At 44.3% G+C, this 23324-nt stretch overlaps 1 long non-coding RNA gene across 2 annotated transcripts in view; it reads left to right on the plus strand.

Moving 5' to 3' along the window:
- The first annotated feature begins 223 nt into the window (after window positions 1-223).
- Window positions 224-23324, plus strand: part of LOC132385873 (uncharacterized) — a 120980-nt gene continuing 97879 nt past the window's right edge. For both annotated transcript variants that reach the window (XR_009509325.1, XR_009509324.1), the window contains exons 1-3: window positions 224-618; window positions 2036-2302; window positions 9818-9919. This is a non-coding gene — a long non-coding RNA (uncharacterized LOC132385873). The remainder of the gene's footprint in view (window positions 619-2035; window positions 2303-9817; window positions 9920-23324) is intronic.

Below are 23324 nucleotides of genomic sequence, written 5' to 3' on the forward strand. Positions count from 1 at the left end.
GAATATTATGATCCCCACAAATCCCCCCTCCCCATTTTCTAAATCATATCCCAAACAATTTCAAGTTTGATATCCCTTCCAATATTATCTCCATATAACCTCCAGTAAATCACCTCCTTCCTCACCACGGCCTTTGCCCATTTGTTGTTAATAATGTAACTCGGAGACTGATGCACCATCACATAAAAACTCACATTTCTCCCAATTTGCTTCCTGTCCCGTTATAAATCCAAATCCAAACTCATAAAGACAGGAAGGCTGACTGACGTTCACATAAACTAATCACCCTCTGATTTCCCATTTGAGTGACAGGCATGTCAGCCAATGACAGCAGGGGTTAGTATCAGGTTTGAGCTGCGACAGGCTGAAGGAAATCGGCCCATGAGCAGCCCCTCCTCTTCCGCTCCATCGCCATGGCGGAGATCAGCGAGTCGCTTCTGTCGGTGTCGCCGGCCTCGGCGCCCACAAGGACGGGAGTGATTCCCCTTCGCGCCTCGGTGGGTCTGTTTCGGTGACGTCTGTGGTGGCTGACGAAACATGCTTTGACAGGGAGCGAGCGAGGACAATGACTACAACTCCCAGAAGGCCCCACTGATGACGTTGTGGTGTTGTTCAGGGGTAAGGTATCAAAGCAAAATGGAGGAAAATGTAATGCATTACGTTTTCTGTACTGTGTCGTGCCTTCAATAAACAATTAAATTAAAAGAGAGATTCCAGCGAGAAATAGAACATAGAACAATACCGCACAGTACAGACCCTTCGGCCCACAATGTAGTGCCGATCCTCAAACTCTGCCTCCCTAAGCTTAAATTCCTCCATATAACTGTCTAGTAGACTCTTAAACTTCACTAGTCTATCTGCCTCCACCACTTACTCGGGCAGTGCATTCCACGCACCAACCACTCTCTGAGTATAAAATCTTCCTCTAATATCCGCCTCGAACTTCCCTCCCCTGACAAAGCCATGTCCTCTTGTATTGAGCAGTGGTGCCCTGGGGAAGAGGCGCTGGCTGTCCACTCTATCTATTCCCCTTAATATCAACTATACCTCTATCATTTCTCCTCTCATCCTCCTTCTCTCCAGAGAGTAAAGCCCTAGCTCCCTTAATCTCTGATCATAATCCATACTCTCTAAACCAGGCAGCATTCTGGTAAATCTCCTCTGTACCCTTTCAAGTGCTTCCACATTCTTCTTATAGTGAGATGACCAGAACTGGACAGAGTACTCCCTGTGGCCCAACCAGAGTTTTATAGAGCTGCATCATTACATCGTGACTCTTAAACTCTATCCCTCGAGTTATGAAAGCTAACACCGCATAAGCTTTCTTAACTACTTTGTCTACCTGTGAGGCAACTTTCAGGGATCTGTGTACATGTAGCCCCAGATCGCTCTGCTCCTCTGCACTGCGATGTATCCTGCCATTTACTTTGTACTCTGTCTTGGAGTTTGTCCTTCCAAAGTGTACCACCTCACACTTCTCCGGGTTGAACTCCATCTGCCAATTCTCAGCCCACTCCTGCATCCTATCAATGTCTCTCTGCAATCTTTGACAATCCTCTTCATTATCCACAACACCACCAATCTTTGTGTCTTCTGTAAACTTGCCAATCCATTCTTCTACCCCCACATCCAGGTCGTTAATAAAAATCACAAAATGTAGGGGTCCCAGAACTGACCCTTGTGGGATACCACTAGTCACAACCCTCCAATCCAAATGTACTCCCTCCACCACAACTCTCTGCTTTCTGCAGGCAAGCCAATTCTGAATCCACCTGGTCAAACATACCTGGTTCCCATGTCTTCTGACGTTATGAATAAGCCCACCGCGTGTAACTTTATCAAATGCATTACTAAAATCCATGTAGATCACATCCACTGCACTACCCTCATCTATATGCCTGGTCACCTCTTAAAAGAACTCCATCAGGCTTTTTAGACACGATCTGTCCTTCAGAAAGCCATGCTGACTGTCACTGATCAGACCATGATTCTTTAAATGCCAATAAATCCTATCTTTCTGAATCTTTTCCAACAGCTTTCCCACCACAGATGTAAGGCTCAATGGTCTATAATTATCGGGACTATCCCTACTACCCTTTTTGAACAAGGGGACAACATTCGCCTCCCTCCAATACTCCGGTACAATTCCCGAGGACAATGAGGACATAATGATCTTCACCAGAGGCTCAGCAATCTATTTCCTCGCTTCGGATGCAGAACTGGGAAGCACAGATGGAGTTCAACACAGATGAAGAAGTTCATTTCTGCAGGTCAAATTCGAACACAGAATATAATATTAATGGTAAGACTCTTGGCAGTGTGGAGGGTCGGAGAGATCTTGGGGTCCATGTCCATACGACACTCAAAGCTGCTGTGGAGGTTGGCAGTGTTGTTAGGAAGGCTTCTGGTGTGATGGCCTTCATCAACCGTGGGATTGAGTTCAAGAGCTGTGAGGTGATGTTGAAGCGATATTTCTCCTAACCTGTACATAAGTAATTGTACCCCAACACGGCAGGGCTGTGGGCTTAGTTCGATCCCGCTTGGGAGTCCTGTGTTCAGTTCTGGTGGCCCCACTAAAGGAAGGATGTGGATACTATAGAGCGTGTAGAGTAGATTTACAAGGATGTTGCTCTTGGATTGGAGAGCATGCCTTATGAGAATAGACTGAGTGAACTTAGCCTTCCCTTCTTGGAGCGACGGAGGATGAGAGGTGACCTGATAGAGGTGTATAAGATGGTGAGAGGCTTTGAGCATGTGGATAGCCAGAGGCATTTTCCAAGGCTTGAAGTGCCTAACACGTGGGGACGTAGTTTTAGCTGTTTAGAAGTCGGTACTGAGGGAATGTCAGGGGTAAGTTTCTTACACACAGAGTGGTGGGTGTGTGGAATGCACTGCCGGCAGCGATGGTGGAGGTGGATACAACAGGATATTTTAATAGACTCTTAGATAGCGTCATGGAGGTTAGAAACACAGAGGGCTATATGATCGGGAAATCCGAGGCAGTCTCTAGAGTAGGTTACATGGTCGGTACAACATTGTGGGCTGAAGAGCCTGTAATGTGCTGTAGATTTCTGTGTTCTGTGTCAAAGCCAGGCAGAGGGATTAGTTTAAATGGACAGGAGGACAGCATGAAAAGGTTGGGCCGAAAGGCCTGTGTTAGTGCCGTAAGTGACGGGTTCTGTCCCAACCATCGACTCTAATCCCCTTAACAGATGCTGCCTGACATGATAACGTTCTTGAAAAGTTGCATTCAGTTCCGCTTAGCATTCTGTGCAAAGGATGTTTTGTGCTGGAAGAGTGCAGAGGAGATTCATCATGATTGAGGGGGCTTCTGTTCATAAGTCCATAAGGCATAGGAACAGAGTTAGGCCATTCAGCCCATTGAGTCAGCCACCTTTCCATCATGGCTGATCCCAGATCGCACTCAATTCCAGATATCTGACCTCCCGCCGTATCATTTGATTCCCTGACCGATCAGGAAACGATCAACTTCCACCTTGAATATACCCACACACTTTGCCTCCACCGCAGTCTGTGGCAGAGCATTCCACAGATCCAATACTCTTGGCTAATTAAAAAAATAAGCTGCTTACCTCTGTTTGAAAAGGTGGCCCCTCAATTTTGTGGCTGTGCCCCACCACAGGAAATACCTTCTCCACATCCACCTTATCCAGGCCTTTCAACATCCGGTAGGTTTCAATGAGATGCCCCGCATTTTTCTGAGTTCCAGTGAGCACAGGGTCAAAGCTGCCAAGTGCTCCTCATATTTTAACCCCTTCATTCCCGAAATCATCTTTCTGAACCTCCTCTGGACTCTCTCCAATGACAACACATCCTGTCTGAGATGTGGGGCCCAACACTGTTGACAATACTCCAACTGTGGCCTGACTAGAGTCTTATAAAGCCTCAGCATTATCTCGTTGCTGTTATATTCATGGGGTGAGATTGGACTGTGTTGATCTACAGGGGGATCTTGGAATCCGAGATCATAACTCCCAGATAGTGGTTCCATTGTCAGGCAGTTATGTTGCAGTTGTATAAATCTCTAGTTTATCCACATCTGGAGAATTGCATTTCAAGACAGGAATAATGCGGAGGTTTTGGATGGTGAGTGGAAGATGCTTAACAGGATGCGGCCTGGATAAAGTGAGACTGGGAAATCTCGGGGAATTTTCTCCGGAGTGGCAGAGGCTGAGGGAGGTCTGACAGACGTTTACAGGAATGTGAGAGACACAGACAGAGTGGAGAGCCGGGATTTTTTCTCTAAGGAGGAAATGTCCAATGCCAGAGGGCATGCACTTCAGGAGAAAGGGGGAACACATCCTCATTGGAACTTTTTGCAGTATTGAGGTATTTTGCGATTTAGTGTAATTTTGTCTTTTCTCTGCATAGCTGCTGTTGGGAAAAAAAACAATTAGAAAAGACAATGATGTTAAAAACTTGACTCAGAATGTTTAAAGAAGATTTGCGGTTCAAGTTTTGTTTTTCATTCCCAGAGTGGTGGGTGTCTGGAGTGAATATCGGGTGGTGGTGGAGGGAGATGTGATAGAGGCTATTGGATCCCACGTGGATGTGAGGAGAATGGAGGGATGTGTTCCTTGTGTAGGCAGAAGGGATTGGTTTAGTAAGGCATGAAGTGACCAGTTCAATTGGTTCAGAACAACACAGTGAGCAGAAGGGCCTGTTCAAGGGCAAGTACAGCAAGCAGAGCAGGTAAACTGGATAAAGTGATCCCACTCAGAGAACAGACTGTGACGTCAGTGGATATATGTCGTCATCACAGTTCTCTCACCAAAGATACTTCACTGCTGGATAAAATGAAGTTTGTGAAGTTTATAACCAATCGGGTGAATTGTACTGATCAGGCATCTCATCCTACTGAGGAAATTAAAATTATTGTGAAAGCTGCAGAAAGTTATCTTGGTGTAACTGGTGCTATGTGGGAAGCTGTAAATGAAGCTCTGAGTTGTGGGGGTTTCTGCATCCCAGTCTACTTGTGAAGATATGTAATGGGATTGAAATATTGAAGCGAAATGCAAGAAGCCTGATTTTACATGGCCAACACTTTCAGCAGTTTATTTCTGATTTGTCAGATTCTTCCGATGTTATATCTGTTCAGGAAACCTGCACATTTTAATTTTTATTCCTGTGCAGGATTATATTGTCGTTTGGCTTGACAGGTCAGTTGGTAGAGGGGTGGTGTTGTCAGTTTTATAAGGAAAGGGGCAGAGTATAGTGTTGTGAATGGGAATAAAATGCATCATGAACTTGTCGAAAATCTTGATTCAACAGGTATGTGTGTAATTTTCTTTTGAAAAATATTAGCTTTCTGAATCGTATTTGGAGGTTTGGCTATCCACTTTTCTCATGGAAAATGGTTGTAGTAGTTCCCATTCTAAAACCTGGATCTCCCCGTCTGATCCTCCTTGTAGGCAAATATCATTAAAGTCTCATTAATGTAAACTTGTAGAATGTATGGTAATCGAATGTTTGAATTATATTTTCGATAGAAGAGGTAACTTCTTGTTTTATCAATGGGGAATTTGGAACGGTAGAATAAGACCGTAAGAAAAAGGAGCAGAAGTCAGTCATTCAGCCCATCGAGTCTGCTCTGCCATTTTATCATGAGCTGATCCATTCTCCCATTTAGTCCCACTCCACCACCTTCTCACCATAACCGTTGATACCCTGGCTACTCAGATACCTAGCAATCTCTGCCTTAAATAACATTGGAATCAGTTTGGGTTTGGAAGATCATAATAGGAAAGTACAGTTAAATAAAGATGTTGTAATAGCAATATTTTTGATATTGAAAAGGCAAATGATATTTATTGAAGGATGGACTTTTGATTAATTTTTGGAAATGCAAATGAGAGGGCTATTGTACAATTTTTTCTGATTGTTTCTATTTGTACATCTTGTAAAGGTCTGGATGGGCAAGTATGACATTGAATTCATGTTTATATTTGGAAGATGGTATTAGTAAAGCCAGTTAAATATAGATGTTGTAACAGCAGTATTTTTACTATTCAAAAGGCAGATGGTATTTCTGTAAGGAAAGAATTTTTATGAAATTGTGGAAATGGGGATGGAGGGGCTATTATCTAACTTTGAGTTGTTTTAATTGAACGTTTTGTGTCAGGTATGGGTGGGAAAGTTATATTCAGGTTGTTATGAGATAGAGACTGGGATCCCACAGGCAGTATTTATTATTTTATATTGTTATGAATCCCGTAACTGGAGAACTTACCAGCAGAGATAGAGAGGTCCGTTGCAGTCTGATGTCACTATTTTCAAACGTTTTACTCGTAAAGGGACACAAAAGTAGGGTTAATACATACATTTAGATAGTGCACATTGTCAACATTCAATCTAAAGCGCGGGTATAGTAATCATCATCATTAAGAAGTGAGCTCTGCTGGTGTCTAGGGGTTAATAGATTGTCCGTTGGAAATATAAAAGTCACTCTGAAAGTCTGCAGGCCGCAGCCCTTTGAAAATCACTGGGTTTTGCGTGGGGCGACCGAGAGAGAGAGATTGGGTGGGGGAGAAGAGAAAGAACTTGCCGAGTCTTGATGAATCTTCGGTGAAATCGGGGAAGCGTTGGTTCCCTCTCCCCGATGTTAGTTAAAAGCGGTTTCCTGTGATTCCAGCCACAAATTCCAATCCCGGAATCTAACGCACGTGGCTTCCTTCAGAATGGCATCCCGCTACTGCGGGATCGCTCTCTCGTGTCTTCTGGGTGCGTCTAAGGGACTGTCCCCCTGAGACTCTCCTTTATACTTCCTCACGGGGTCGCAGGTGTCAATCAGGTTGAGATGATGCAATCTCTCTCTCTCAACCAGCCCACCTTGCCCGAGGGCTTTTCACGTGGTCTCCATGAGACAATAGTTGCTGGCATCTTATTCTGTATCCCTGGTGGGACGTGCAATTTTTCACGTTCCTCTCTCTCTCACTTCCTGGGTCTACTGACCCCCCCCCCCTCCTCAAAGGGTGCTCTTGCGATTCTCACAAAGGAGGGGGCTGGGATCATAACAATATTATAATTAATAATATTTTTCTCTGAGACAGGTTTTTCATTGTGTAAATCTCTATGTGCAGATGATGGAGGTTTATGGATTAGAGGTAGAAATTTCACTTTTACTGTATATAGGACGCTTTAGCAATTAGTAAGGTCGAACAGTCGGCGACTAGATGGGATTTAAGCTTTCAGTAGCAAAAACACAAGTTATGTGCTTTACAAACAGGATTAATGGACCTGCACTTGATTGGAAATGATATGGTCAAACTCCTTAAAAGGTGTCAATGGTGAGATTTCCAGGCATGTGGACAGATAATAAGCTGACATTGAAGCACCGGATCAGAAAATAATTGATAAATGTAAAGAAACATTAAATACTCTTCGTTATCCCTGTGAGTATTCTTGGGTGTGACATGAAAATATTTGATGATCAATCTCGTTTGTTTAATTGGATCTGTTCTGGATTATGTTTGTGGTTTATAGATCACCTTCCTCTTCAACTTTATGATGTTTGGGTGTGATTCATTTCGTGCTTTAAGATTGTGTTGTGGTTAAGTCAGGTCGTCCCCTGATTCGGCTTTACTGGTTGAAATGGGACAATTGCCCTTCCAGGGACAGAGGTGGAAGTTGACGTAAACAAATTGGATTGAACATCCTGTGCTAAAGGGTGGTGGGGAACATCACAAGAAGAATGCTTTTAGTTCTGGGTGGCTGGGTTCTTATCACGCTGGGAATATGAGTGTATTGGATGATACAATATGTCCCACTGTAGCTTTCTCAGTAACCCCACTTTGTTGTTTTTTCCAACGACTGTAGTTAATTTTAGGTTACACAATTGGATTCCGTTCTGCCTGAGAGTCTGTTGGTTCACGAGTGTATTAATGAAAGTTATTATCATACGGTCAGCACTTTTTACAGATGGATTAAAACGTAATTTAACTGGGAATGTTGGTGTCTCTGTTCTCATTTTTTGTGTGTGCCTGAGTTGCAGGCAATGATAAACAAATCACTTACCAGCCATTTGTGGGTATATGAAGCAGAATTCTTTGCTTTGATTTTAGGGTTACAGTGTGTGGAGGAAATTGGTCCTTGCAAACTTGTAATTTGTTCAGATTCTCTTTCGGTTTTGATGAGCCTTAAAACAGGACATTCTAGCAGTAGGTCAGATTGACTGTTGGAAACTCATCAAGCATTATTTCATATACAAAGTTCGGTTCATATGTCTGCACCTTATGGGCCGTGCACATCGCACTGTTGAGGGAAATGATGGGGTTGACTGTTTAGCAACAAAACCTGTTAGAAGTTCAACTGAGGATATAGACATTCCACTTCGCAAATCAGAAGCTAAGGGGATGGTAGGGTTAAGAATTCAGGACTTACGGCAAGATCTGTAGTAAAATTGACACAAGGACTGATGCCTTTACAGAATACATAAAAAAGTTGGGTTTTTGGAAGAAGGGCTTAAAACAGGAAGGGAAGGAATGATATTGACACGACTTAGAATTGCCAACACTGTGCTTAATTATGCCTTGTATTTAATTAGAAAACTTCATTCTGTGTCACAGGACCATAGAGCCATAGATCACTGCAGCACAGAACAGGCCCTTCAGCCCTTCATGTTGTGCCGACCCATATAATCCTTAAAAAAAGTACTAAACCCACCCTACCCCATAACCCTCTAATTTTCTTTCACCCATGTGCCTGTCCAAGAGGTTCTTAAATACCCCTAATGTTTTAGCCTCCACCACCAACCCTGGCAAGTCATTCCAGGCACTCACAACCCTCTGTGTAAAAAAAAAACTTACCCCTAATGTCTCCCCTAAACTTCCATCCCTTAATTTTGTACCTATGTCCTCTGGTGTTTGTTATTGGTGCCCTGGGGAACAGGTACTGACTATCCACCCTATCTATGCCTCTCATAATCTTCTAGACCTCTATCAAGTCCCCTCTCATTCTTCTACGTTTCAAAGAGAAAAGTCCCAGCTCTGCTAACCTTGCTTCATATGACTGTTGTGTACATTTTGTCATTATGAAACTTTTAAACACATACTATTTCAGTGTGAAGCAGATATGTGTGAAAAAAATCAAATGTAGTCTTCACTACAATTTTTGAGGGGTTGATAGTTTTCAGATTAAAAACTTTATTAAGTTATAGGACTGACGTTAAATTAATTCACAGTATTGAACATGCAGAGGCATATAATAATGGAATCGTCCCAATTGTATCGGGACGTTACTCTGGGGATGACGACTTTACAGAGGTGGCTAACGGATGTGGGAACAGCAGGAGAGACATGTCCCACCGAAGAAGTTCTCCAATGGCGGTGGTAGGAATCCGTCGCTGACAAGTGAAGTTAACGACTGTGTTAAGCCGAAGGAAATGGCATATAAGGTAGCAAAGGTGAGTGGGATTTTGGGTTATTGGGATGGTCTTAAAATCCAACAAAAGGCAACGAAAAAAGCCATAAGAATGGTCAAGACAAAATATGAGGGCAAACTGGCCAATAATATAAATCAGGATACTAAAAGTTTAGTTTTCAGTTACATGAAGAGTGAAAGGGAGATGAGAGTTGATACTAGACCACTGGAAAATGATGCTGGTGAAGTAGTAATGGGGGACAAAGCACCACCCCCACTTGTCCCATTTAACCTGTTTCAGTTCGTGTGGACTGTAGCACCCGGGGGAGCTCAGGACCCTATTCTATTCTGTTGTTGGATGCGGTGAACGAGTTAAAAGTAATGGATCGATAATTCTCATCTCATGATTATTTCACTCTCTGCATATTTACATTTACAGTGATCTTACTCCTGACGCCAGTCCCAGGACCCAACCCATTTACAGACCCGGAGCGGAACCGGAGCAGATCCTCAGCCACTGGTTTTCATCCCCAGTCGCAAAGTAAGGATAAAGTTTCCCCGTGAAATTATTCCCAGTGAAGGTGTGGAGATGGGACTTGGTTTCGGCGTTGTAAAATGAAACTGTCCCGGACTCGTAACTGAGATAAACACCCACCCTCCCGGGGATGGGACCGGCAGCGAGACGGGACTCGGGGGAGGGGCGACCACCGAACACATCACAATCCCGATGTAACTCATCATAATTCCGCCCGACGACCCAGAATCCGGTCTCCGGACTCAGACTGACCCGTCCCTTCCTCTCCACAGACTCTGCGGCGACTCCCAGACCCCAGCCCCGATTCCCCGTCACCTCCACCTCCCAGTAATGTCTCCCCTATGTGAATCCCTCCGATCCCAGCATACAAGCCCGATTTGTGAATCTCTTCCCAGTGTCAAGGAGATCTCTCCGGATCCGGGTACATCTCACACTCTTCCGATCCTCAGATTCATGGATCCATGGATTTGCCGTTTCCACATCCAGGGTGACAGAGACTGGGAGGGGAAGCTGACCACTGCTGGAGTCCCCGAGCATTGTGGGGAGACTCAGGCAGCACTGCCCCAGAGATTGGGGGAACACTCGGGCAAAGCGTCCCCAGGACCAGTGGAAAGCCCGTGGGCCTTCGGCGCAGTCGGGTTGCCGACAGGCAACCTTTCCCAGGGAAGCGTGTGGGCAACTAATATCTCTCCAGTATCTTTCCGCTGGACGGAGAGCAGAGATTTACTGATCAAACAGACACAAAAAGCTGTAGGAACCGAGCGGGTCAGGTGGCATGTGTGGAGAGAGATGGACAATCAACGTTTCAGATCGACATCTTCTCTGAAGAACAAAAATGAATAGGGGAGAGAGACAGCAGAAACAAGTGCGGGAAAGGGGTGGATTAAGATGGGAAGGGGGTGAGTGAATGGATTTAAACAAGAGGTCACAGAGGCTCTTCTAAACTTTTAGTATCCTGATTTATATTATTGGCCAGTTTGCCCTCATATTTCGTCTTGACCATTCTTATGGCTTTTTTCGTTGCCTTTTGTTGGATTTTAAGAGCATCCCAATAATCCAACATCCCACTCACCTTTGCTACCTTCTATGCCATTTCCTTAGGTTTAACACAATTAATACATGCCTTTTCCAGCTCAAACTGTGAATTCATTTAAAGTCAATCCCATAATTTAATAAAGTTTTTACCTGAAAACTATCTACCCTCGCAAAGATTGTACTGAAGACTGCAGTTGATTTTTCTTCAGCCTTATATGCTTCATATTGAAATAGTATGTATTTCGACAGTTTCATAATGACAAAATGTTCACGACACAGAATGAAATTTTCCAATTAGTTACAAGGCATAATTAAGCATAGTGTGGGCATTTCTAAGTCGAGTCAATATCATTCCTTCCCTTGTTTTAAGACCTTCTGCTATAAACATTGCATGTATTCTGTAAAGGTGTCTGTCCTTGTCCATTATCCTACGTCTTGCCATAAGCCCCTAATTCTTAACAGTACCAACCCTTTTTGCTTCTAATTTGCTAAGTGGAAGGTCTATATCCACAGCTTAACATTTAACAGCTTTTGGTGCTAAACAGTCAACATCATCATTTCCCTCAACATTGTGATTTGCGGCCCATAATGTGCAGGCCTATAAATCAAACTTTAGATATGAAATACCGTTTGAGGAGTTTCCAACAGTCAATCTGACCTACTGCCAGAATGACCTGTTTAAGAGTCATCAAAACCGAAATATATTCTGAACAAATTATAAGGACTAATTTCCTTCACCCACTGTAAACCTAAACTGTTGGCAAAAAATTCTGCTTCCTATGCTGATAAATGACTACAAGTCATTTCTTTATCATTACCTGCAATTCAGGTACACAAAAACAGCCACACCAACATCCCCAGTTAACTTATCTTTTGATTCACCTGTAAAAATGGTTACTGTATGATAATAACTTTCATTAATATACTGATGAACCAACAGACTCTCAGGCAGAACCGAGTCCGATCGTGTAACCTAAAATCAACTGAAGTCATTGGGAAAAACAAGGTGGGGTTACAGAGAAAGCTACAGTGGGACATGTTGTATCATCAAATACACCCGTATTCCCAGTGTGGTAAGAACCCAGCCACACAAAACAAAAAACACTCTTCTTGTGATGTCCCCAACCATCGTCCAGCACACCTTTAACAGGATGATCATTTCATTGCCCTCTGAAATTAATCCAGAATGTTAATGTCAACTTGAACCTCCAGCAACACACACAAAATGCTGGTGGAACACAGCAGGCCAGGCAGCATCTGTAGGGAGAAGCACTGTCGACGTTTCAGGCCGAGTCCCTCCGTCAGGACAGGTATAGATGTTGCCTGGCCTGCTGCGTTCCAGCAGCATTTTGTGTGTGTTGCTTGAATTTCCAGCATCTGCAGATTTCCTCGAGGTTGAACTTGAACCTCTGTTACTTTGAGGGCAATTGTTCCATTGTAATCAGTAAAGCCAAAACAGGAGACAACATTACTGCACCAGAACACAATCTTAAAGCCTGTAATTGTATCACATACAAAAACATTGTTAATTTGAAGATGGATCCCATTCTCTATCTCATAGAAACACAAACATAACATGCTGACCGGTACTTGGACAGTCCATCCAAAAAAAACTCAAAAGAATTATACAATGTCCCCCTCACTCCTAATTTAATCAAAAGTCCTTTCTTCCATTTCATTTCCCTTTTCAGTATCAAGAAATACTGCTATTACAACATCTTTATTTAATTGTGCTTTCCAAATATCATCTTCCAAACCTAAAACTGAATCGACTGTCATTTTACCCTTCGAAATCCACTCTAATAAAACACTATATCAACACTCTTTCCAAAATATAACGCAAGTGCTTGATTACCAAACATTCCATCAGTTTACATAAATGAGACGTTCACGATTTTGGCCCATAACAAGAAGGATCAAATGGGGATCTACCAGGTTTTAGAATAGGTACGACTGCTGCCATTTTCCATGAGGAAAGTAGATGCACAATTCAAACATTTAATATTTTCACTAAAGAGAATTATATACAATTACAATTTCAAACATCTCTTTCCCGGGGACACCTGACCTGCATTATTAATAGACTTCTTCAATTTATACAAATAAATCTCTCCATCAGTGATACTGTCATTGCTGCAGCTGACTTCCAGCACATCAGGGTATTCACTGACAAACATATCCCTACATTGTTTAACTTCTTCACTTAAATTATCCTGATTATGAATCTCAGCAAATGACCCAGCCAGTAACACAAACTTCCCTGTTTCAGTAACAATCATTTTGCCCTCATTAAACAACACTGGAATATTATGATCCCCACAAATCCCCCCCCATTTTCAAAATCATATCCCAAACAATTCCAAGTTTAATATCCCTTCCATTATTATCTCCATATAACCGCCAGTAAATCACCTCCTTCCTCACCACGGCCTTTGCCCTTTTATTGTTAATAATGTAACTCGGAGACTGATGCACCATCACGTAAAAACTCACATTTCTCCCGATTTGCTTCCTGTCCCGTTATAAATCCAAATCCTAACTCATAAAGACAGGAAGGCTGACTGACGTTCACATAAACTAATCACCCTCTGAGTTCCCATTTGAGCGACAGGCACTGCAGCCAATGACAGCAGGGGTCAGTGTTAAATCTGAGCTACGATAGGCTGGAGGAAATCGGCCCATGACCAGCCCCTTCTTTTCCGCTCCATCGCCATGGCGGAGATCAGCGAGTCGCTTCCGTCAGTGTCGCCGGCCTCGGCGCCCACAAGGACGGGTGAGATTCCCCTTCGCGCCTCGATGGGTCTGTATCGGTGACGTCTGTGGTGGCTGACGAAACATGCTTTGACAGGGAGCGAGAGAGGACAATGACTACAACTCCCAGAAGACCCCACTGATGACATTGTGGTGTTGTTTAGGGGTAAGGTATAAAAGTAAAATGGAGGAAAATGTAATGCATTACGTTTTCTGTATTGTATCGTGCCTTCAATAAAAAAATTAAATGAAAAGAGAGATTCCAGCGCGAAATAGATAGAACATAGAACAATACAGCACAGTACAGGCCCTTTGGCCCTCAATGTTGTGCCGACCCTTAAGCTCTGCCTCCCTAAGCTTAAATTCCTCCATATACCTGTCTAGTAGACTCTTAAGCTTCACCAGTGTATCTGCCTCCACCAGTGACTCGGGCAGTTCATTCCACACACCAACCACTCTCTGAGTATAAAATCTTCCTCTAATATCCCCCGTCGAACTTCCCTCCCCTTACCTTAAAGCCATGTCCTCTTGTATTGAGCAGTGGTGCCCTGGGGAAGAGGGCTGGATGTCCACTCTATCTATTCCCCTTAATATCTTGTATACCTCTATCATGTGTCCTCTCATCCTCCTTCTTTCCCGAGAGTAAAGCCCGAGCTACCTTCATATCTGATCATAATCCATACTGTCAAAACCAGACAGAATTCTGGTAAATCTCCTTTGTACCCTTTCCAATGCTTCCACATCCTTCTTATAGTGAGGTGACCAGAACTGGACAGAGTACTCCAAGTGTGGCCCAACCAGAGTTTTACAGAGCTGCATCATTACATCGTGACTCTTAAACTCTATCCCTCGACTTAGGAAAGCTAACACCCCATAAGCTTTCTTAACTACTCTGTCTACCTGTGAGGCATCTGGACATGTAGCCCCAGATCCCTCTGCTCCTCCACACTTCCAAGTATCCTACCATTTACTTTGTACTCTGCCTTGAAATTTGTCCTTCCAAAGTGTACCACCTCACACTTCTCCAGGTTGAACTCTATCTGCCACTTCTCAGCCCTCTCCTGCATCCTATCAATGTCTCTCTGCAATCTTTGACATTCCTTAGCACTATCCACAACACCACCAACCTTTGTGTCTTCTGCAAACTTGCCAACCCATCCTTCTACCCCTACATCCAGGTCGTTAATAAAAATCACGAAAAATAGGGATCCCAGAATTGATCCTGGTGGGACACCACTAGTCACAATCCGAATGTACACCGTCCAGCACAACTCTCTGCTTTCTGCAGGCAAGCCAATTCTGAATCCACCTGGTCAAACATCCCTGGATCCCATGCCTTCTGACTTTCTGAATAAGCCTTCCAAGAGGAACCTTATCAAATGCATTACTAAAATCCATGTAGATCACATCCACTGCACAACCCTCATCTATATGCCTGGTCACCTCCTAAAAGAACTCCATCAGGCTTGTTAGACACGATCTGCCCTTCAGAAAGCCATGCTGACTGTCACTGATCAGACCAAGATTCTTTAAATGCCAATAGATCCTATCTTTGTGAATCTTTTCCAACAGCTTTCCCACCACAGATGTAAGGCTCAATTGTCTATAATTATCCGGACTATCCCTGCTACCCTTTTTGTACAAGGGGACAACATTTGCCTCCCTCCAGTCCTCCAGTACCATTCCCGTGGACACTGAGGACATAATGATCCTAGCCAAAGGCTCAGCAATCTATTTCCTCGCCTCGGATGCAGAACCGGAAAGTGGCAGACGGAGTTCAACACAGATGAAGAGATTCATTTCTGCAGGTCAAATTCGAACACAGAATATAATATTAATGGTAAGACTCTTGGCAGTGTGGAGGGTCAGAGATCTTAGGGTCCGTGTCCATACGACACTCAAAGCTGTGGAGGTTGGCAGTGTTGTTAGGAAGGCGTCTGGTGTGATGGCCTTCATCAACCGTGGGATTGAGTTCAAGAGCTGTGAGGTGATGTTGAAGCGATATTTCTCCTAACCGGTACATAAGTAATTGTACCCCAACACGGCAGGGCTGTGGGCTTAGTTGGACCCCACTTGGGAGTCCTGTGTTCAGTTCTGGTGGCCTCACTACAGGAAGGATGTGGATACTATAGAGAGTGTAGAGTAGATTTACAAGGATGTTGCTCTTGGATTGGAGAGCAGCGTCATGAGAATAGATTGAGTGAACTTGGCCATTCCTTCTTGTAGTGACGGAGGATGAGAGGTGACCTGATAGAGGTGTATAAGATGATGAGAGGCTTTGACCATGTGGATAACCAGAGGCATTTTCCCAGAGACTCTTAGATAGGTTCATGGAGCTTAGAAACATAGAGGGTTATACGATCAGGAAATCCGAGGCAGTCTCTAGAGTAGGTTACAACATTGTGGGCTGAAGAGCCTGTAATGTGCTGTAGATTTCTGTGTTCTGTGTCAAAGACAGGCAGAGGGATTAGTTTAAATGGACAGGAGGACAGCATGGAAAGGTTGGGCCGAATGGCCTGTGTTAGTGCCGTAAGGGAGGGGTTCTGTCCCAGCCATCGACTCTATTCCCCTCAACAGATGCTGCCTGGCTTGACAACGTTCTTGAAAAGTTACATTCAGTTCCGCTTAGCATTCTGCACAACGGATGTTTTGTGCTGGAAGAGTGCAGAGGAGATTCATCATGATTGAGGGGGCTTCTGTTCATAAGTCCATAAGGCATAGGAACAGAATTAGGCCATTCAGCCCATTGAGTCAGCCACCTTTCCATCATGGCTGATCCCAGATCGCACTCAATTCCAGATATCTGACCTCTCGCCATATCCTCTGATGCCCTGACCGATCAGGTAACGATCAACTTCCGCCTTGAATATACCCACACACTCGGCCTCCACCGCAGTCTGTGGCAGAGCATTCCACAGATCCAATACACCTTGGCTAATAAAATAAATAAGCTGCTTACCTCTGTTTGAAAAGGTGGCTCCTCAACTTTGTGGCTGTGCCCCACCACAGGAAATACCTTCTCCACATCCACCTTATCCAGTCCTTTCAGCATTCGGTAGGTTTCAATGAGATTGGACTGTGTTGATCTACTGGGGGATCTTGGAATCCGAGTTCATAACTCCCAGATAGTGGTTCCATTGTCAGGCAGTTATGTTGCAGTTGTATAAATCTCTAGTTTATCCACATCTGGAGAATTGCATTCGAAGAGAGGAATAATGCGGAGGTTTTGGATGGTGAGTGGAAGAGGCTTAACAGGATGCTGCCTGAATAAAGAGACACCGGACAATCTCGGGGAATTTTCTCCGGAGTGGCAGAGGCTGAGGGAGGTCTGACAGACGTTTACAGGAATGTGAGAGACACAGACAGAGTGGAGAGACGGGATTTTTTCTCTGAGGAGGAAATGTCCAATGCCAGAGGGCATGCACTTCAGGAGAAAGGGGGAACACATCCTCATTGGAACTTTTTGCAGTATTGAGGTATTTTGCGATTTAGTGTAATTTTGTCTTTTCTCTGCATAGCTGCTGTTGGGAAAAAAAACAATTAGAAAAGACAATGATGTTAAAAACTTGACTCAGAATGTTTAAAAAAGATTTGCGGTTCAAGTTTTGTTTTTCATTCCCAGAGTGGTGGGTGTCTGGAGTGAATATCGGGTGGTGGTGGAGGCAGATGTGATGGAGGCTATTGGATCCCACGTGGATGTGAGGAGAATGGAGGGATGTGTTCCTTGTGTTGGCAGAAGGGATTGGTTTAGTAAGGCATGAAGTGACCAGTTCAATTGGTTCAGAACAACACAGTGAGCAGAAGGGCCTGTTCAAGGACAAGTACAGCAAGCAGAGCAGGTAAACTGGATAAAGTGATCCCACTCCGAGAACAGACTGTGACGTCAGTGGATATATGCTGGCATCACAGTTCTCTCACCAAAGACACTTCACTGCTGGATAAAATGAAGTTTGTGATGTTTATAACCAATGTGGTGAATTGTACTGATCAGGCATCCCATCCTACTGAGGAAATTAAAATTATTGTGAAAGCTGCAGAAAGGTATCTTGGTGTAACTGGTGTTTTGTGGGAAGCTGTAAATGATGCTCTGATTTGTGGGGGTTTCTGCATCCCAGTCTACTTGTGAAGATATGTAATGGGATTGAAATATTGAAGTGAAATGCAAGAAGCCTGATTTTACATGGCCAACACTTTCAGCAGTTTATTTCTGATTTGTCAGATTCTTCCGATGTTATATCTGTTCAGGAAACCTGCACATTTTAAATTTTATGCCTGTGCAGGATTATATTGTTATTTGGCTTGACAGGTCAGTTGGTAGAGGGGTGGTGTTGTCAGTTTTATAAGGAAAGGGGCAGAGTATAGTGTTGTGAATGGGAATAAAATGCATCATGAACTTGTCGAAAATCTTGATTCAACAGATATGTGTAATTTTCTTTTGAAAAATATTAGCTTTCTGAATCGTATTTGGAGGTTTGGCCATCCACTTTTCTCATGGAAAATGGTTGTAGTAGTTCCCATTCTAAAACCTGGATCTCCCCGTCTGATCCTCCTTGTAGGCCAATATCATGAAAGTCTCATTTATGTAAACTTGTAGAATGTACGGTAATCGAATGTTTGAATTATATTTTCGATAAAAGAGGTAACTTCATGTTTTATCAGAGGGGAATTTGGAACGGTAGAATAAGACCATAAGAAAAAGGAGCAAAAGTCAGTCATTCGGCCCATCGAGTCTGCTCTGCCATTTTATCATGAGCTGATCCATTCTCCCATTTAGTCCCACTCCCCCGCCTTCTCACCATAACCGTTGATACCCTGGCTACTCAGATACCTAGCAATCTCTGCCTTAAATAACATTGGAATCAGTTTGGGTTTGGAAGATCATAATAGGAAAGTACAGTTAAATAAAGATGTTGTAATAGCAATATTTTTGATATTGAAAAGGCAAATGATATTTATTGGATGGACTTTTGATTAATTTTTGGAAATGCAAATGAGAGGGCTATTGTACAATTTTTTCTGATTGTTTCTATTTGTATGTCTTGTAAAGGTCTGGATGGGCAAGTATGACATTGAATTCATGTTTATATTTGGAAGATGGTATTAGTAAAGCCAGTTAAATATAGATGTTGTAACAGCAGTATTTTTATTATTCAAAAGGCAGATGGTATTTATGGAAGGAAAGAATTTCTATGAAATTGTGGAAATGAGGATGGAGGGGCTATTATCTAACTTTGAGTTGTTTCAATTGAACGTTTTGTGTCAGGTATGGGTGGGAAAGTTATATTCAGGTTGTTATGAGATAGAGACTGGGATCCCACAGGCAGTATTTATTATTTTATATTGTTATGAATCCCGTAACTGGAGAACTTACCAGCAGAGATAGAGAGGTCCGTTGAAGTCTGATGTCACTATTTTCAAACGTTTTACTCGTAAAGGGACACAAAAGTAGGGTTAATACATACATTTAGATAGTGCACATTGTCAACATTCAATCTAAAGCGCGGGTATAGTAATCATCATCATTAAGAAGTGAGCTCTGCTGGTGTCTAGGGGTTAATAGATTGTCTGTTGGAAATATAAAAGTCACTCTGAAAGTCTGCAGGCCGCAGCCCTTTGAAAATCGCTGGGTTTTGCGTGGGGCGACCGAGAGAGAGAGATTGGGCGGGGGAGAAGAGAAAGAACTTGCCGAGTCTTGATGAATCTTCCGTGAAATCGGGGAAGCGTTGGTTCCCTCTCCCCGATGTTAGTTCAAAGCGGTTTCCTGTGATTCCAGCCACAAATTCCAATCCCGGAATCTAACGCATGTGGCTTCCTTCAGAATGGCATCCCGCTACTGCGGGATCGCTCTCTCGTGTCTTCTGGGTGCGTCTAAGGGGCTGTCCCCCTGAGACTCTCCTTTATACTTCCTCACGGGGTCGCAGGTGTCAATCAGGTTGGGATGATGCAATCTCTCTCTCAACCAGCCCACCTTGCCCGAGGGCTTTTCACGTGGTCTCCATGAGACAATAGTTGCTGGCATCTTATTCTGTATCCCTGGTGGGACGTGCAATTTTTCACGTTCCTCTCTCTCTCACTTCCTGGGTCTACTGACCCCCCCGCCCCCAACGGGTGCTCTTGCGATTTTCACAAAGGAGGGGGCTGGGATCCCCTCTTAAAAAGACGTTTTACCAGCGGTTAAAACGGAGTGGTCCACCGTCTTACAGGAGTTTTGAATCTAACACAATACTCAAGTTTTTCTTTTCACAAAATACTACCGTTATACATTCAAGTCAGTATCTAAATAGTTAACGATTACAGTGTCCCTTTCTTTCGTATCTTAACATTGCGAACCGTACATCAGACTTCAATTCAATAACCACCTATTTATTTTTTTTTTTCTAAGCAACAAAACTAAGGAGGTGTGACCTTAGCTTAGGTGCGTTTACAAAAGTTTACGCGAATACTAATCGTTTCAGTCGTTTAACTTAACCGGCAGCTCTCCAAAGGGCTGTCTTTATTATTCACAGGCTTTGGCGCAAACCCGTTCAATCTGCCTGGCTGTCTAACAATGACATCCCCATTAACCGTTGCCTCTTTTCCGGCGAGCCCCCCCCGTGGGGAACTTGAGTAGTTTTGCGTGGTGAACTCCCGCCCGCCCCGCTCATCGGGGTTATTTTAGCAACACCATGCCCCAGACTTAGACCATTTCCACCCAACTCTTTGATTTTACCCAGGTGGCTGGCCCTTTTATCAGTTCCCTTCAGGCTATTGGTGTTTGATTCGAACTCGAAGGCAGCCTTTTCACACCCCATCCTGGCGTAACAATAGAGTGGGGGACCCCGCTATTCCCCGGCTCACTCTGTGAGCGATCTGCCAGGTTTAAGATTTCTTCCTTCGATTTGGAAACTACAGACTTTTCGTTTCCTTCGCCAACAATCCTCACCCCCCCATTCTTAAATTCTGCATTAACTTTGAACACTCCTTCAAGTACAGGCGCCGGGGAACTCACACTTTCCCCGGTTACCAAGGTTAACCCTTTTCCCACTGAACCGAGTCCATCTGACCCACAAGGACGGCCACTGTCCTGTTCCACTGAATCAGATACCTCAGACTTCTTCTGAGCTCCGTTACCAGGTTCAGCACCTCATGCATCCCCATCTCGGACACACTCAAACGGGACATTGGCCTCTTCCAGGCTTTCAACACCCGTACCTTTTCCACATTCTAACTTCCCCCGATCCTCCCAGTTACTCTCTGGGCAGCTCCCACCCGGGGAAGGCGCAACCCTGCGAGTTGAAACAACCTCCTTTTCAGCAGACCCCTTCGAGGCAAGGGTATCCTTTCCATCTAGGACTGCCCTCCTCTCGTTATCGGGAACACCTTTAGAACTCTCAAGTTCTTCAAACAACTCTGCCAAACCAGACAGATCATCCATGTCCAACTCTGGACCTTTTAACAGCTTTATCTGTTTCTCATCTTTATTTCCTACCTTTAGGACCTTTCTCTTCGCTAAAGGCAGATCTATCTCCTCTCCCTTACCCCCTTTCACTTTACTACTCTTCGTCTTACCACCCTCGAAACCCTCGTGGCACAGGGTCGGCAAAGACGTCTCGGCCAAATCAAACTGGCCAGATTTAAACTGCTCTTGTTCACAGCTCTCTCTCTCGACAGGCTGCGAGTGACCGCGCCGGCGAGATGGTCCTTGGGCGCTAGGGACGGGGCCACCACACTCTCCGGTCGGCCGGTCGGCAGCATGGCTGACCAAACCTTACCCCCTGCTAAGTCCTTTCCCAGCAGGATGTCCACGTCATCTCTCGGGAATTCTGAGGGCACCCCTATTTCAACTGGTCCATACACCAGCTCACAATCCAACAACACCTTATATAAGGGCACCATTTCTATCCGTTTATTTATTCCTTCCACCTTTACCATGCCCGTTTCCCGACCAAATTCTAGTACCTTACGGCTAACCAGGGATAATTCAGAGCCCGTATCCCTCCAGATTCGTACGGAAACTGGTGTGTCTCCCTACGTCACAGACACGGTTCCGTGTGACAGACAACTCCCAGAGACCTCTCGTACTTTATCGACCCTCAGCTCTCTGGTCGATTTGCTGATTACCACGGCACACCCGATAGGGACTGTGGTTTTCCCTCTTCCTATCTCCTTCCTCGGAGCAAAGCATCGAGATGCAATGTGCCCCTCCTTTCCACAATTAAAACAGGTCAAACCCGGAGCCCTCTGGTCGTCTTGCCTTTCCCCGTCAACCTTACCGCTAGCTCCCGGTGGAACCTCTGCCTCACTCGTCGGACTTTCTCGATCGTTCCCACGGTCTCTCTGGGGACCTTTATTCGAGGGAGTCTTTGTCTTGTGGGTTAGGGCATATTCGTCCGCCAACCTGGCAAATTCTGAAATGGACTTATCCGGCCTCTCATTCAAATACACCCAGAACTCCTCCAGAACACAACTTTTGAATTCCTCAATCAAAAATAACTTCCTGAGACGCCCATAATCCTCGCCCACTCTTTCCGCGGTGCACCGACGGTCCAAGAGCACCCCCTTCTCATGGGCTAGCTCGGTATACATTTGATTCCACCCTTTCCTTAAATTTCTAAACCTTTGTCTATAGGCCTCAGGTACCAATTCCTAAGTCCGGAGAATTACCTTTTTTACCTCATCATAATTCTCCGCTACTCCCTCCTCTAGGGACAAGGCCGCATCTGCTCGTTGGGCCTTCCCCTTTAACACACTCTGTAACAACTCCACCCACTGCTCTTTTGGCCACTTCTGATTTACTGCCACCTATTCAAAAAGCAAGAAATAGCTATCGACATCTGTCTCCTCGAACGGGGGCAGCAATCTCAACTCCCTACTAACATTAAACCGCTCTGCTTGGTCTGACCCTTGATCTCTTCTTTCGTTCTTCATCTTCTCAATTTCCCGGTCATGTTGCCTCTGTTTCTCTTTCTCGGCACGTTCCTTCTCTTTCTCTTCTGCTTCTAGCTTCTTTAGGTTAATTTCATGCTGCCTTTGCCTTTCCCTCTCTCTCTCTTGCCTTTCCCTCTCTCTCTCTCTCAGCCGCTTCCAGCTCTTTTAACTTAATTTCATGTTCCAACTTCAATTTCTCCACCTCTAACTGAACCGTCCCACTTGATGGTATCTCTTCAGGGTTATCTCCCAATACCTCAGCTTCAAACACCTTCTTCCCAATGTAATACTGGGTTATGGCCCTTCGTACCTCCCGCTTTTTCATGGACGACCTCACTTCTGTGAGGTTCAACCCCTTCGCCAAATTTAACAAGTCTGATTTGGTGGCCGCCTCTAGCGCCCCCACTGTCGGGTTTTCCATAAATTCCCCCACGTCCATCTATGCTGGTTTCCCGTCTGGCTACCCGCATAACCAGATTCAAGTTTTTGATTTACAAGCCCGATTCACTGGCCTCCCAATTTGGTGTCAAATCCCGAGACGAGAACCCCAACTGTTATGAATCCCGTAACTGGAGAACTTACCAGCAGAGATAGAGAGGTCCGTTGAAGTCTGATGTCACTATTTTCAAACGTTTTACTCGTAAAGGGACACAAAAGTAGGGTTAATACATACATTTAGATAGTGCACATTGTCAACATTCAATCTAAAGCGCGGGTA

The sequence above is a fragment of the Hypanus sabinus genome (genome assembly GCF_030144855.1).
Source record: "Hypanus sabinus isolate sHypSab1 chromosome X2 unlocalized genomic scaffold, sHypSab1.hap1 SUPER_X2_unloc_30, whole genome shotgun sequence".
Classification (NCBI taxonomy): domain Eukaryota; kingdom Metazoa; phylum Chordata; class Chondrichthyes; order Myliobatiformes; family Dasyatidae; genus Hypanus; species Hypanus sabinus.